This window comes from Zeugodacus cucurbitae, chromosome 3 (genome assembly GCF_028554725.1).
Source record: "Zeugodacus cucurbitae isolate PBARC_wt_2022May chromosome 3, idZeuCucr1.2, whole genome shotgun sequence".
Taxonomy (NCBI): domain Eukaryota; kingdom Metazoa; phylum Arthropoda; class Insecta; order Diptera; family Tephritidae; genus Zeugodacus; species Zeugodacus cucurbitae.
The window spans coordinates 75,217,256-75,233,283 of NC_071668.1; the positions used below are offsets into that span (position 1 = coordinate 75,217,256).

General features: G+C 32.6%; 1 protein-coding gene across 2 annotated transcripts in view; it reads left to right on the top strand.

Annotated features, from left to right (window-relative positions):
* Nucleotides 1-16,028, top strand: part of LOC105212045 (uncharacterized) — a 217,680-nt gene that overhangs the window by 80,729 nt on the left and 120,923 nt on the right. For both annotated transcript variants that reach the window (XM_054227979.1, XM_054227980.1), the window contains exon 3: nt 12,356-12,381. The gene's annotated coding sequence lies outside the window, so the exon portion shown is untranslated. The remainder of the gene's footprint in view (nt 1-12,355; nt 12,382-16,028) is intronic.

Below are 16,028 nucleotides of genomic sequence, written 5' to 3' on the forward strand. Positions count from 1 at the left end.
TTAGAGCTTTTACTTATTCTTCCGTTTTTTATACATGTATATATTTGATTATGGAAAATTTTATATAAATACATATGTATCAAATTCAAATTTAAATTACTTTTTTTCTTTTATAGCTTTCGGTTGGAGCTTTCACCAGAAGTTTCGATTTGTTTAAATTTAAGATTCTTCCGGATACAACACTATTATAAATGTTGTAGAAATTTATACCAGCGCGAAAGCTCCATATCCCAAGCTTTCGACTGGAGCTTTCACATAACATTCGCATTAGCTTTAGCGTTTCACTTTGCTCTGAACAAATACCAATCTCTGTACTTCAATTGGCCCACAGTGCTGTGAAATTACCGTTTCGTCGGCAAGCCCACACCGGAAGTCACCACTGTATGCATTTATCAGACGAGCTTTAACATTAAAACGAGTAGCGCTCGAGGCGAAACCGACAACCATTTAAGCCGCACACTTAAATACCTACACAAACTCATATACGTTCGCTAACTAGACCAAGCCAGCGCATTCGCAGGGTAGCTCGGAGCCGGAGAGACGTTCTTACTGTGCAAAGTAATTGTTGTTATTATGTTATTATTAGCCAATTGCCTATTCAAGTGGCTTTTAAAAAGTGGCAATTTAGCTTTAACGCTTTTTAACTACCGGTTGCATCCAAACTTTTACAACAACATTAACGCACATACTACCTACAAGCTTGTCAAATAAAATACAAAGTCATGTATGCGGGTACTTATGAGCGAGTATTTCACTTTAAATGACTCACAAGCGCTTGTGTTTAGGCATGACTGCATCGCCAGGATGCAGTTGGCAGTTTCCGCTCGTTTGTTGTGAACAACTTTTTCGCTGTCCTCAAATTGCGGACTTCGTCTTTTAATATCTGCTTTTTTGGGAAACTGGAAGTGAGTTCACTAACTTCCTCGTAGGCTGGAGGATTTTTATTTTTTAGAGTTTGAAGTGCTCGTTTTTGCAATATGGAAGTCACCTTCTTTTGGCTGAGTGATGTTCTTCAAAGAGTAAGATTCTACAATGCTACAAACCTAAAGACATGGTGAGGAGGTCGGCTAAGAAAAGTTGCATAATTTTTATTTTGGTATAATGGTGGAAATGAGTCCTTTTAGCTGAGAGGTAATATGTACTCAAAGTACAAATTATTTCAAATGAACTTCCAAAGAATTTACTTAAGATTTGATGTATTACATCATCAACACATATCAACAAGTCACGTCTTTACTGCATTCGTCACATCACAAAACATCAATGCCTTCGTTTTATTTTATTTTTCACATTAAATCACATCAATCATTTAAAAGAAGAAATTCAATTGGCGCACATCACGTCACGTCAAGAGCAGTTGATATCACATCAACTACAATTACATCACATGATTATATTTAAATTTGGAAAAATCAAATTTGGAAGTCTTAAGTACAATTATTATTTATAATAGAACGTAATTTTAAGATAAATTTAGTCAAATGACGTCATATCATATGTAGTGATATCACATCACACCTATAAGAAATATCACCATTTTAATCTAAATTACATAAAAACAATTTAGATCAACATCACACTGTCCCAGAAAAGTCATACTAACATCACATTATTAAACATCATTTCTAATTATGTCATATGTTACCTCATGACATCACCTCAAGTGATATCGCAAGAAATGTGGCTTCTATAACGAGTGATTTAAATAAAATTTCCTTCAATATGGCTCTAAAAAATAAAAAAAAAAAACGACTTACCAATTTATACTTGATTTAATCATATCATATATTCATAGTAGACGAATTTTGATTTTCAATCAAAAATACGTAATACAATACGTTTCCACATTATTTTGAACCTACTCACACACATCACTCCAACCAATATTACATCACAACACTCAAATATGAACAAACGATTTTCACATCAAATAATGTAATATCATATCATTCATTACATCGTAACATTACAACACTATTTATTTCTACAAAACAAATCAAAGTAATTTCGCATTGTACCAAATCACCTCGCATCACATTAACGAACATCACGCCGGCCATATCGCAGCATATCAAATCAGTACAAATCTCGGCATAAGTCAATAAATATTTTTCTTTTCATAAATTGAATAGTTCAATTTACAGCTGCTTACGCCCGCACGCCGAAAAAATGTTTTGCGCAAATCGATTTTCGCATTGACTTCAAGTTCATAATAGCTGCGCGCTGAGGCACCGCAAGACACGGCTCACGCTCACGCTCGTGTGGGCATACACTAATGGAACTTTAATCAAATGCCAATTTTGTGCGGTGCCTTATTTGCAAAAAAACAAACAACAAAATACCAATAAATTGCTTTTCAACGATTAACTCATACTTCTGGCAAATTTACGAAGTCATTCCATGAAAGTGAAAATGGCAAAAAAGCTTAAAATGTAATTATAAGAAAAAACATCTGTAAATGGAAATTGCCAAATAAAGGCGATTTTATGGCATATCAATTATGATGCGGCAAAAATTATGGATTTTATTTCATTTTATATTATTTTAATGCAAGCGCTTTGACTTGCCTGGTAATTGCCATATCGAATTCAACTAATGCAGTAGTGAGTGTGAAAATATAATTTATAAACAGGACTAATGAGTATTATAAAACACACACTTTCCTCTCACTTCCCTACATTTGCTAATTTTTCATTTTCTTTTAATTCCCACATTTCTTCCCTGAAGCCATCAGCATACTTCCATTTGACCTTTTTGCATAATTAATTATAAGTGGATGAGACATGTTTTTCACTTAAAAAATTGAATTGAAAAAAAAAAAACAAAAACAAATATTTCTCCATTTCAGTAAATGAGAAAAGTCCACTTTGGTTAAGTTCCGTAGAACATTTCGCATTTGATAAAGTGAGTAAGTAATTTTTTCAAAGCAATTATTGTGCCGCCTTTCATTTTTTATTTATCTTTCATTAATTTTTTCTCTCTCTCTTTTTCTCTCTGTTCCCCTTAAGTAGGGACACACTTATGTAAAGCTTTATGCTTTTTCTTGCCTGCAGCTTTTAAGTTTCTTTGCCTTTTCCGACCTTATTTCATAATTTTCATGCATAATTTTTTGTGGAATTCTTCTGTGTTCAAAGTGTGAGGGAAATTAATTTACTTGTAGTCACTTGTGTAAATTTTTTTATGTTAAAGAAATGATTTCGAACTGAAAATATATTTTTGGAGAATTTTTTGAATTAAAATTCGTTATAATTTGGTAATTTTATTATAAAAAAAAATTTAATTTTTTTAACGTGGCAACACCATCAAAATAGAATATTTTCAACTAAAAAAATAAATGAAGGTTTTTTTATTGAATAAATTATTTTTGTTGACTGAGTGGATAATTAAATTTAAAAAATATTTTAATTAATTGGCAACCCTAAAATTATTTTTGATCCATTTTATTTAATGACTCTTCTTGTTTAAAGCCATGAAAATGATAATATGATAATAATTAGAAAAATATTTTTGAAAAAAATATGTGATGGCAACCCTGTCACAAAAAAACTTTCTTTCAATTTTTTCGCCAAATAAAATAAAAGAAGAATTATTTTCCAAAGTAATAATTAAAGGAAATTAAACTAGTAAAACCAAAATATATGGCAACATTGTCGTTAGGATTTTCTAGGACTTTTTCTAATCTCCTTCAATACACATTTTGGGATTTTAAATAAATCATTATTTACTCTTATATTCGACTACATTCATACCCGTACAGCCATCGTACATCTGCTGAGTTCATATTATATCCACTGTGGCAACACTGATAAAGTAAATATTGGAAAACGCATATTCAAGTCTAAAATAAACATATTCATCATATAAAGTGAAGCAAGCCACCTCAAAAAATAAATAAAGATTAAATATAGATATGCATTCAATTCTCGTGCCCAGTATATTTATATAATCAAATGATATTCCTCGCTTGTCTACAGCCAATCAATTGCTATAAGTTTTAATATTCCACAAATATGTATTTAAAATACACGAGTAATGCATTTTTACAGCTGCTCCAAATGCTTTTATCGAAACGTGTGCGCCTGCTGGCTGATAATTTGCGTTGTACGGAATTTTTACGCTTCTAGCTGCCATGTAGGAAAAATTTCGAAAAATTAAAAAAAAAAGAAATTAATTTTGACGGTTACTACTTCATTGGAGAGAGAAATAATAAGCATTTATTTATGTATAAATAATTTTTGATCACTTCTAGATGCCCTGTTGGAAAAATTTTAAAATTTTTTTACGTTTTAATATTTAAAATTTTTTTTTAAATATTAAAATTTATTTCGACGGTTACTACTTTAGAATTTATTTACAAATATTTACATATATTTTTTTTGCTGCACTTTTCACTCATAGCTTTCCTAGTGGACGCTTGGGCACGTATAGTAGTACAGAGAAGTACCCACAGGCGCTTGTGTATGTCCAGTATTTACATAAAACGCTGTAATTTTCCACTTCAGTGTTTGTAGTTGTGTATAATGATTTAATTTTTAGCGTAATTCCTGCTTGTTATTAATGATATGAGCATTATGCATACATATGAGCGTATAAATGACCACACGTGCACACACACAGGAGCACAATGCTCGGTACTGTACTCTTTTATTTTATTTTAATTAAAATTGTACCGCATATCATTTTTACCCTTCATATTTGCATTATATACTATTTTATGGCTCATTTTTATTTGCTGTATTGTTTAATTCGCCTTTTTTCTGCGGTATTTATTATTTTTTTTTTTTGGTTTTTCCAACTGCACACACTTGACATTGTTTGCCACCGCATGTTCAATTTTTTACACTCGCCACAAACTTACATATATTTTCACCGCAATTTATTTACACGTTTTCAATTGCAATTTACGCACATTTATTTAAGTTTATTGGTTTTATGAATGCCAATGTGAATGTGTGCAAATAAAAGTACATAAGAGCATTCTTATGGTTTTGGTTTTGGGTGAAGTGTGTGAGTATATGAGTCACATTTGAGTCTATTCGATCGAATGAGTCATTGTGGTGAACGTTTTTAAGTTCTTTGCATGAATTTATTGTAAAAAGCTGGATTGGGTGATCTTTTAGAAATTTAAATTGTTTAAAAAGCGAAGTGTTTCAGAAGAACAAGCGAGTAATTGTCTATATGTAAGAATTGCTGCCCAAGTCTTATACGCGTCATTGGTTCATAAATCTCATAAATCTCATTCAGATCTTTCTCGCTTTCAAAAAATATTTATGAAGAGATGCAGCGTCATGGCTGACTGTAACTATCCAGCAGATCCCTCACAAATATTCTGTGCGTCCACTTTTTTGAAATTTTATAAGAAAATGGCAAATGAAATCAGGAAAGTGAATTATGGTATACTGAGACCCAAATGAATTTTTTGAACATTAAGTAGATTAGTAATTCTACCTTGGAAACTTTTGATTTTATTCTTCACATAGTTTGAACAGTTGTTAAAGTATATGATCCATATTACCCCAGAAGTACTCTAGTATTTCTCTTATAGACCATAAGTGGAGAATCTCAGGTTAGATGCCAAAAAAAAAATACATAAAATGGGACATGCTAGAATACTTTGAAGGCGTAATAAAGAGGAAACAATAAACATTTATTAATAATATATAATATATATATATGAGCTCATCTGGTTCTTCGATATAGATATATCTCAAATAATTTCTGGATATTTAAAACGGTTCTAAGTATAATAAAGGTTTAAAATATATAAACAACTTCATTTTGTTGCATATTAGGTGTATAGAAATTAATTCATTAACCATAGGAGAATTGGTGAAAAAATGTATTAACGAACGAAATTTAATTCTTCAAGGCTTCTAATTACACAAACTCAAATACGTTGCTATCTGTCGTGCGACATGTAATTTTTAGCTTAATTAAAATATTTATCGATTGCAATAGTTATCGATTAATATAAATATCGATTTCCATAAATATCGATTATAGTAGTTATCGACTTTTTTTCGAAGAGCACAAGTAAGTTTACACTTTATGTCATATTACAAATTTAAAAACATATGTTAAACTTTAAGCAGACACGCATACACAACGTCTGCATATGGGTCCACATAGTCACACAGTACACATATGTGATAAGTGAGTAAGGGCAGAGCGCAGAGTGCACGCGCGACACAGCGTCATAAATTATACGCACCCGAACACAAGCCCCTCGAGGCTTTTATAAATATAAATAAGTGTTGGGAAACAGTTCGCTTTTTTTCATATTTTTAACTAGGCCTTCTGCCATAGTCGCGCATTAATTTATGAGGCAATATAAAATATTGCGGTTTTATTTAAACTCACGCACACACACAGACACATGCGTAGCGTCTGTTTTTATATAAATTACACGCACGTTACAACAGCGTTATCGATAGCGCTGCGTTTGCATGCGTGGCGCGATTATAAATATGGCAAAATGAACTTTGACCTCTTTAAGTGTAGTGAAAATGAAATGAATTTAAAGCTACAAACGCTCAAGCAAATGCATTTCTAGAGAAATTTCCAAATGATTTATTCTGTTGCACTTTTAGTGTCCCACACACATATACTTTGCTGCATAAATGCATATATTATCTCACATCCACGCGAGTTCCAGTGTTTTATGTCCACACACGTGGGTTTTAGTGGCGCACATTTAGTGAAGTCTAATTGCAACTGCTTTGTGATTTGTTTGCAATTCCTCTATTTAGTTTTTTTCTCATATTTATTTCATTCAATAAAAAATTAATAATTATATAGTGACCGGTGCAATGCCATTCTCAGCTATCAATTACGCTTTAATTGTGGTCATTTCTAACACAACATGATAAATAAATAAATAACATGTTAGTAAAACACTAATGAATGGTATTGATATGTAAATTGAGTGGTCGATTTTTTCCCCCTTTTTTCTAATTTTATTTATTTTTTATTTTAATGGAGAACAAGCTTTCCACAGCAACTCCACGCATGCACAGTCACACACACAAACACATGTTGCGGCGGCACAAGCGCAGCGCAGTTAGTCGCTACGAAAACCGCTTAACCACCGAAGCGTGCGGCGGTTTGCGTTCACACACACACACACGCACACGCGCTCTCTCAAACAATTGGTTAGTAAAAAACCACAATCTGTTAGTCATTAGTAAAACTGATTGCCTTAAAACTGCATTTGATGGCGTCGATTTTTTTACTGCAGTTTTATTTGTTGGTGAAACGCTAATTTACGATTACTCAACTATATTTGAGAGGCGTGTCCCACAAAAAATAAATGGTAGTAGACAAATAATACAACTTTATGCTGCAATTCTTTGTTAATTCAGGGTCGCAGGTCGCATATGTTGAAACAAATTAAGACTAATTTGAAAGTGAACGAGCCAAATTAAATTAAAACTTTCTAGTCACCACTCAGCACAAGGCTTAAAACACTTAAAATTTGTGGCGGAGAGTGAGATCTAAGTTGTTGAAACAGCCAATTTTTTATAAATTTTTACGGATTTATGAAAATTTGATAGATATGAAAGAGATAGGTAGGTATAGTGTATATCGATCGATGCACCTGGGCCTTAAGGGGTCCATTGTGATACTTGAGTGATTAGTTGTATAGCCATTGGAACCAGTTAGATCAGTATATTGGCCGTTTATCGACATACTTAAATGATTATGACAATAAAAAATACCATATTTACACCAAAAAATACCTATAGGAGTCTCTCGTGGTCTGAAAACCTTTCGTGAACTAAAAAAAAATCGATTGAATACGCTAGAGAATAAAAACGGGACTTCGTATTTTGAGGATTAGTATTTTGTAGTTCTCGAGTTTTATTTTAGTAAGAAAAATATTTGTGTCGACTGCTTTAAAATGACGGTTATAGAACCACCGACGCATATTCTCTCATACGCTAAAGAGAGCGTAATTAAGACGAGCTCTCAGTGAAAAATGGAACAGCGCGATTCCCAGTATTCAGTATTCCCTTGCTCTGATGAAAGTTGAAAGTTTAATTTTTATGTAAGACCTAAAGCAGCTAATAGCGTTTCTAGCCACGCAAATTAATTTATCAATCAAAATTTTTATTGAGAAACCCTTTTTTGTCTTTTACATTGCCGACTACTCGATAATCGATCAGCTGTTATACATTTTTGTTTTTGTTTTTCATAAGAAGTTGGTAAGTTTCATCAGCTGATTGATATTTTTAGCAGCGACATATACCGTAGCTTTTTTTATCAAAAAATACAGCCAATCGCAGACAAAGAACCTATATCGTATTTCTTTGTCGCAGAGTTGCATTTCATTTTCAAGTCGATTAAAAAATTCAATTGAAAATTAATGTAGATTTTGAATTTGTATGGTAAATCGATCTGTTTTAATCAAGCACAGGACGGTTAATTGATCAATTAGTTCCTCTGTAAAAAGGCTATAAGCTTCGAAATGAGGTTGATTTGGACAGTTACTCAATCTATTGGGAGAATCCTAATAATCTAGGTAGATCGTAAGTGCTTGTCAAAATGATGAAGATTTTGATCTGAATATTTGATTATAGATTAGACCGTGTAATTTTCGAAAAAGCTCTTTAAAATCTTCTTAAAACTTTGATTATTTTTACCCAAGATTATCGAATTGTGCTAAAGCAGACACTGAATGGAGAACTGTTACCAAAAACATTTATTTTACGATGTTCATGTATGTTCAAAAAGTAACGGGAATTTTTAAATTTCTGAAATCAAAGAACTTGCCAAAATCGAGACAACTTAGATGTAAGAATTTTTCGAAGTTAATTTTCATACGACATTAAACCTTGTAAGTTTCGAGAACGGTTGTTATAAACTTATTACAACTTTAATTGTATGGATAAGATTGTATAAGATTCAGTAGCGAAATCATTAGTTATGTTGAAGAATAGCTACCTACGAACCGATGTAAGATTTTATAAAAAATGTCTTTACGAATAAATACTATTCTTGTAGTTGTTATGAAGTCAACTCGAAAAACTCTACCTTGGCATCAAGGAGAAAATTTGACGCCTTCCCGAGGCGCTAAAATAAGAATCCAAAAAAAAAATGGTTCAAAATATTTTTGGGTTTCCTTTAGTGTTCATTTTTCTTCATCTAAACTAACTAGCTTCACCAAAAAAAAAAATACATTCTTCAATTTTAAACTTGTGCTCGGCAACAAAAGTTAATAATCTAGTAAATTTCCAGTTCTTCCCCTTCATACAGTGGTTTTTATTGTTATTTTTATGATTTATATCGCAATAGTATCATTCGTAAAAGAGCAAAACAGCAGTGAGAACACACAATAACCGCCAAATAAAGAAATACCCAACAAAAAGGCTAATAAAATACGAGAAGAGAGGGACGAAGTAAATCAGCGAGCGCTTGGAGCGTGGCATGCCACTGTGTGGAACAACTTTTGGCACTTTATCAAATTTATCGATTAGTGGGCAATTGTAACCGCAATATTTTGTTTTGCGTAACTTTATGATAAATATTTATAAGGCAACGGGCAGAGAGGTGATGTAGTATTTGTGGGTAAGAATGTGTAATTTTTTTGGGTTTATTGGGTTTATATGCTATTAATTGAGACATATTATTGAGAGGTGGATGCTAAAACCAATCATTAGTGGAACTAAAATATTATAATTATTCGAAGTACCGTTATTTTAATTTATTCCGTTACGACTTTGAAATAATATTTTTTATTTTTCTTTTTTTTGTTAATTTACTGGTAAATATGAATTCCAACGCCCAGTTGAAATGCGTTTCACCGTTATCTTTTTCAGACATATTACACAGATTATTGAGGTTTTTTTCTTGTATTTGTTATGAAGTCAAGTCGAAAAATTCTACCTTGGCATCAAAGCGCAAATTTGACGCCTTCGCGAGGCGCTAAAATCAAAATCCAACAAAAAAAGAGCTTTTAACCGATTTGCCGTAGAAAAATTGGAGAATAAATTTGTAATTTTCGAGGCAAAATTTGGCTCATGGGCACTGTGGTAGCGCCTTGAGCGGGTTAAATTAATTTGAGTTCTTTTTGTTGTCCAAGCAAATTCAATAGAAAACCAAATACAAAATGCACACAAAGTAGCAGCAACAACAATAGCTGCTGTTGCAACACCGCTGCTGCACACGCTGCCACCATAGCGACTGTGTAGGAGACGCCGCGTCGCGCTTTGAGGCGCGGAAACATTTTACAATGGAAACTTTTTGCACAACAACAACAACAAGTATTGTAAAAATGTTAAGTTGTAAAACTATAAAAATTACAACATTTTTACTTTTAATTGCAAATGCTATTTCGTCAGCGCTTATGTATTTATTGTTTCAGCACTTATTGTAATGTGCGCTTATGTGCTTATATATGTGTATGTGTGAGTGAGGTGTGTGTGTTTGTGCTACCACCGTTTGGCTGCGCCGCTTGAGCGTAACTGGATATTATACTTGAGCAGCATGCGTTGGCGTGCTCAATGACTACCAAGCCTGAGCCTCCAAACCAGCAATAACAACAACAAAGTTTGCTTCAAATGCAACAACACCAACAATAGCTAATGTCTAATACAAATCAGCACATTTTTCATTACGACCGTCTAACAAATTGACAAGAAATTTAACTTAATTTACTAATCATCGGTTGTTTGCTGTTCGCTGTTGTAGTTGTTATTGTATTTTTTTTTATTATAACATAAAGCCGTACCCTTGCTAATTTATGCGCTACAAATGCGCATTTATTTATTATTTCATTTAAAATATTTAGCATGTCTTTGTTGTTATTGTATTCATTTTCTATTTTTTATTTGCTCGCTATTGATCAGTTGGCAGTAAAATGTTAAATACAAAAGGCGTGGGAAGCAGCTGCCGCACTGTGACCGCCAACGCCTAACCGCATGCATGTCGAGTGTGTGTAGTGCGTGGTTGGGCGCATGCGCGCGCGACAAATTTGCATATGTTTTGCATTTATAGCGAGATGTCATTGATTCGTTTAGAAAAAAATGTTAAAAATAAATAACTAAAATAAAATGAAAATAAAAACTAAAAAAATTTAATTTAAATGAATAGCTTGAAAATAATATAAAAATTGAGATTACCAATAAAATCCGTGTTGCTAATGTTCAGCTTGGGGACTGCCGTTTATTTCAGTATGTCTTCAAAAGTAGCACTCATCTACTGGGAAGCACTTTAATATGAGATATTTGTATTAGTTGAATATATTTGTGGATAATATTTAGTAAAATAAGCTGTACTAAGTGGATAGTAACTAGACCCCAACTAGTCCGTAACTAGTTTCAAACTAATTTAAAATGTATTTGGAAATGTATTAAATACTTTGAAATATATGAAATTAAAATATAAATGGAATTCTACCGCAACTATACCCTATTTGGGCTCCAAAATGTCCGTAACTAGTTCCCAATAAGTAACTAACTAAACCACAGCTAGTCCATACGTAGTTACCAACAATTTTGTGACTATTTAGTTCAAAAATTTAGTTATATAATTTTATTAATGAATTAATTTTTAATAATAAAATCATATTCCAATAATCCCTAACTAGACCTTAAGGGGTTTCATGGGTTTCGTGGGTTCAAAAAATCGATTCTGTGTTTTTTGCTAATTAATTTCTACAACATCTCAAGAACATTATCCTAAATTTTCAAGTCAATCCGAATAATAGTTTCGGAGATACAGCCTTTGGTAGGTGTGCGCTCCAAGTCAGGTATTATTCTTACTCAAAATTTTAAATGCGTTTTTCTCGAAACCGTGTTTTCAAAATCTGTTGTCAAAAACTACTCAACCGATCTTGATGAAATTTTGCACAGGTTTTCGAGATACAATTTACTCGTGCTTGAACGAAGGATTTTTTCTCTTTTCAATTACAACTATTTAAACAAAAAAATACAAAATTTCAGGCAAATTTGACCGAAATTCTTATTTTTTTTGGAAAAAATGTCTGCCAAAATTCCAATTTTTACTTTTTTTTTGTCTTTCCTGCTTGAACAACGAGTTTATGGTCATACCTTTTTTCCGAAGGGACACCTGAAATGACGTGACAATGGAAGAGTTTTAATTTTTTTATTGAAAATTTCAGAAATTATTCATTAAATTCAATAAAAAAGTTTGATTTAAATAAATATTTTTTTACATAGAAAAAAAAACATTGAAAATAGGCCTTTTTTATTCGACAAAACCCATGTAACCCCTTAATTAGTCACCAACTAGTCCGTAACTAGACTATAACTAGTCCGTTACTTGTCTCTCACTATTTTTTCGTACTTTCTTTATATATTCAACACATTTTAACGCTATATTTTTTCTATTGCAGATAAAAACAACAATGAACATTTCTTGGTGAGTGTCTAAATAATAATCTTTCTTTTTATATATACAAAAATTTATACTTAAATGCAACTCTGCCTTAATTTCAATATAAATGGATCACTCAAGCATTCACACATTTGATTGCATTAAATTCAAGGAGTTGCTTTCACAACAAACACTTCTAAGAAATACAAATGTGCGGAGGTAAGATCCATCAGCAGGTGACAAAGGTAACTACTCAGTGTGATAAGTGTGTGAGCACAAATATTATTCCTTACAACAGGACACACTTGAGTGTATATGATATTATTGAAGCTTAACACTGCAGTCAAATTAACTAATTGAAGAAACAAGCAAATTTATGGTTACTTAGTCGAAGTGCTGGTTCCAGTTTTATACAAAAAATAAAAAAATTTTACGGGATAAAGTCAACAACAATATTTTCTGCAAGAGCAACTTCGTTTTTCTCACAACCTTTTGTATTAAAATTTTCAAATATCAACTCATTTTGAGACTGATCCTCCATTTCTATCGAACTGTTCTCATTTTCATGCTATTCGGACCAGTTGCATACTTAATTAGCAACCGCTTCGTAACTATCTTTATCTTAACTGCTTGCAAATAAAACTTTTATGCATTGATACGACCACCCGTATGTCGTCTGGTATAGCATTTCCTATGTACACAACATTTACATACATACAAACAACCATACATATGGTGATGTATTTGCAAATGCTCTTAGCCAGCAAGCCGCTGGACATTGAATGACACTTACGCTAAGTGCGACAACATCAACATTAACACTGTCCAAGCCATAAAAGCGCTTACACACATACAAATTACATAAAGCACACACGAACACATATCTACAATCGTACATACATATCTATATTGGAATGTCTATAAATGCTTGTATTTGCTTTGCTATTCACATCAGTAGCAACAATATTATTAATGTCTTCATTTTCACTTTTGCTTAAACCAACATTCCACGCTCAGTGGATGAGCTGATGAGCTGTGTGGGTGTAGTGGAGTGGTGGGCCCCTCATCATTATGTGACATTCGTTAATAACTCTAGCTGAGAGGCAATCGAGGAGTTATGTACCTATATACATATATATTACATAATATTGAAAGCGTATACATACATATATACATGTAATACCCCGTACTCTCCTCGCAGTGAAATTTTCATATATGTACATACATACATATGTGTGCCCATACAGTTGCCATTAATTTGGTAATTTCCTTTGCTCCATTTCCCCCTTTGATTTCACGAAATTCCGACCGCAACTTGTGTGCGTAACCATCTGCTGGTCATTGCCATTTGCAAATTGGTATTTTGGTTGCACACGAGCCAGTGTTGCCATAGTTTTTGTTACAATTTGTTAAAAGTTAACCGAAATTGGTTTTTGGTTTCCTTTCAAGCAGCAATTTCAATATAATTTCTCTTTTTAGTAGAGAAAGTAGAATTTAATGGAATTTCTAGATTACAACAAATTCTTTTAAATCCAGATCACCCACCTCTTTTCTTGGTAATCCTTTTAATTTTAATAGTTAAATATGATCTATTTCAATTGGACACATTTTTTGGTTAGAGATAACACATCTAGGCATGTCTCTCTAAATTTCCATAAGCGAAACTTTTAAAAGTTATGCCATTAATGGTTTAACATAAATATCATTGGGACCTACAAAGCGACTAAAATTTTTAGATCTAGAATTAAACTCTAGGCATAAAAAATAACGTAATTTTCAACGTTCAGACAAACTGAAGTTTTAAAGATGAATGAACTCCCAACTTCGGTTCCCGAATTTAATAACACAGTGTCATGACCTGGGCCTCTCACTATGTGTGTCATATGTTTTTGGGTCCGAATCCGAGGTCCATTTAACCCCATCAGATCAGGGTTTTGAGATAACCCCAGAAAACCAATATGGTGGACAGCGATTTTTAAAATTCATCGGATTCGCATGAAACTCGTTATTCGGGTATTTTCGGGGTCGCTGATTACGAATCCGGTATCGGTTTTTCAAAATTCAAAATGGCGGATCGAATATGGCGGACGCATTTTTGAAAAATTCATCGGACTCGCTTTAAAGGGTTACATGGATTTGGTCGCGTAAAAAATTTTCAATAAAAACAAAAATGAGTGTTTTAGGTAAGACCATAATTTCGTGCTTGAACGAAGGAAAGACAAAACAGTGAAAATTGGAATTTTGACAAAAAAAAATAAAAAATTCGGTCCAATTTGCTTGACATTTTTTTTCGACTTGAAAATTTAGGATAACGTTCTTGAGATGTTGAAGAAATTAATAAGTCAAAAAACAAAAAATCGATTTTTTGAATCCATGAAACCCATGTAACCCCTTAAACTAGTTATTCGGGGGTTCTCAGGATCGCTGATTACGAAATTGACGTTACTATTTAAAAATTCAAAATTACGAACGAATGTGGCGAACATATTTTAAACCTTCCAATATTGCATTCGCCACCTGGTTTCGGACCAGTTGTCGCGAGAGACAGTCATTGAAACTTTTCGTACCTAACCCAATAGGCATTTTGCTTTATTCTCTTTTATTCTTCATTCCATTCCGATTAATCTAAACGATTTGTTATCGTCTTATTCCATTTCAAACTTTGTTCCGTTCTAAATTTCCCACCAGTAAATGTTTCATTTATAGTATTGTCATTTTGCCTCTTTTTCTTTCACTCTTCATTTCATTCCGATTAATCATAGTGATTTGTTATAGATTTGTTCCACTCTATTTTGTTCTAAACAGTTACTGCGAATTTTAAACCTCTATTTCATTACATTTCGTTCTAAATTTCCCACAAGTAAGTATTTCATTCTGTAAATTTTAAAATTTAATAATTTCCATTTCATTCTTCTGTTCTATTTCGGAAGTGTATGTTTCATTCCGTTACATTCCACCTTGTACCAACATATTTAATTTCAATTTACTTTATCGCACTCCACAATTCTATTCTATATTGTTCCACCAACTTTGTTCCATATCATTTCGCCCACCCTAATATTTTTCTCTCATTCATTTCAATTTACTTGATTCCGCTTCAAAAAACATGTTCCATTCCGTTACATTCCAACTTCATCTAAAACATTTAAATAAAATTTATCTTATCCCACTCCATAATTCTATACCATAGCGTTTCGCCCAACTTCGTTCCATACCGTTTCGTTCTCATTCAATTTTATAGACCTACTTTCATTTCTCACTTTCAAATATTCCTTTGTTTTACTCAAACTTAAACCTCGAAATTTTAACCACAAAACATTTAAAGTAACTAAATTGAGCTCTCAAAATTGGAACCAACGGTATTGAAGTGTCAAATACTTTTACGCACAAGTGTCTCGCAACTATGCATTGAGCTATGCAAATTCATGCGAGAAAAGTTATTGACGAGTATCAGTGGATGGCGCGTTCGAGCGATTAAATTAATTACAAAAACAACATTTTCACAGCCAATGCCTCGCTGCATAATTAAAAGAAAATAAAAGAGCCACACAAACACAGACACACTTACCTTCACAAAGCTAGAGTGTAATGAAAGGCGAAATGAAGCAACAACAAAAAACGCTCGCTTTGAGTGGCGTTGATAGCCAATGAAGTTCAAGAAAATTGGGGGTATGTATGGTAAATGGAAATAA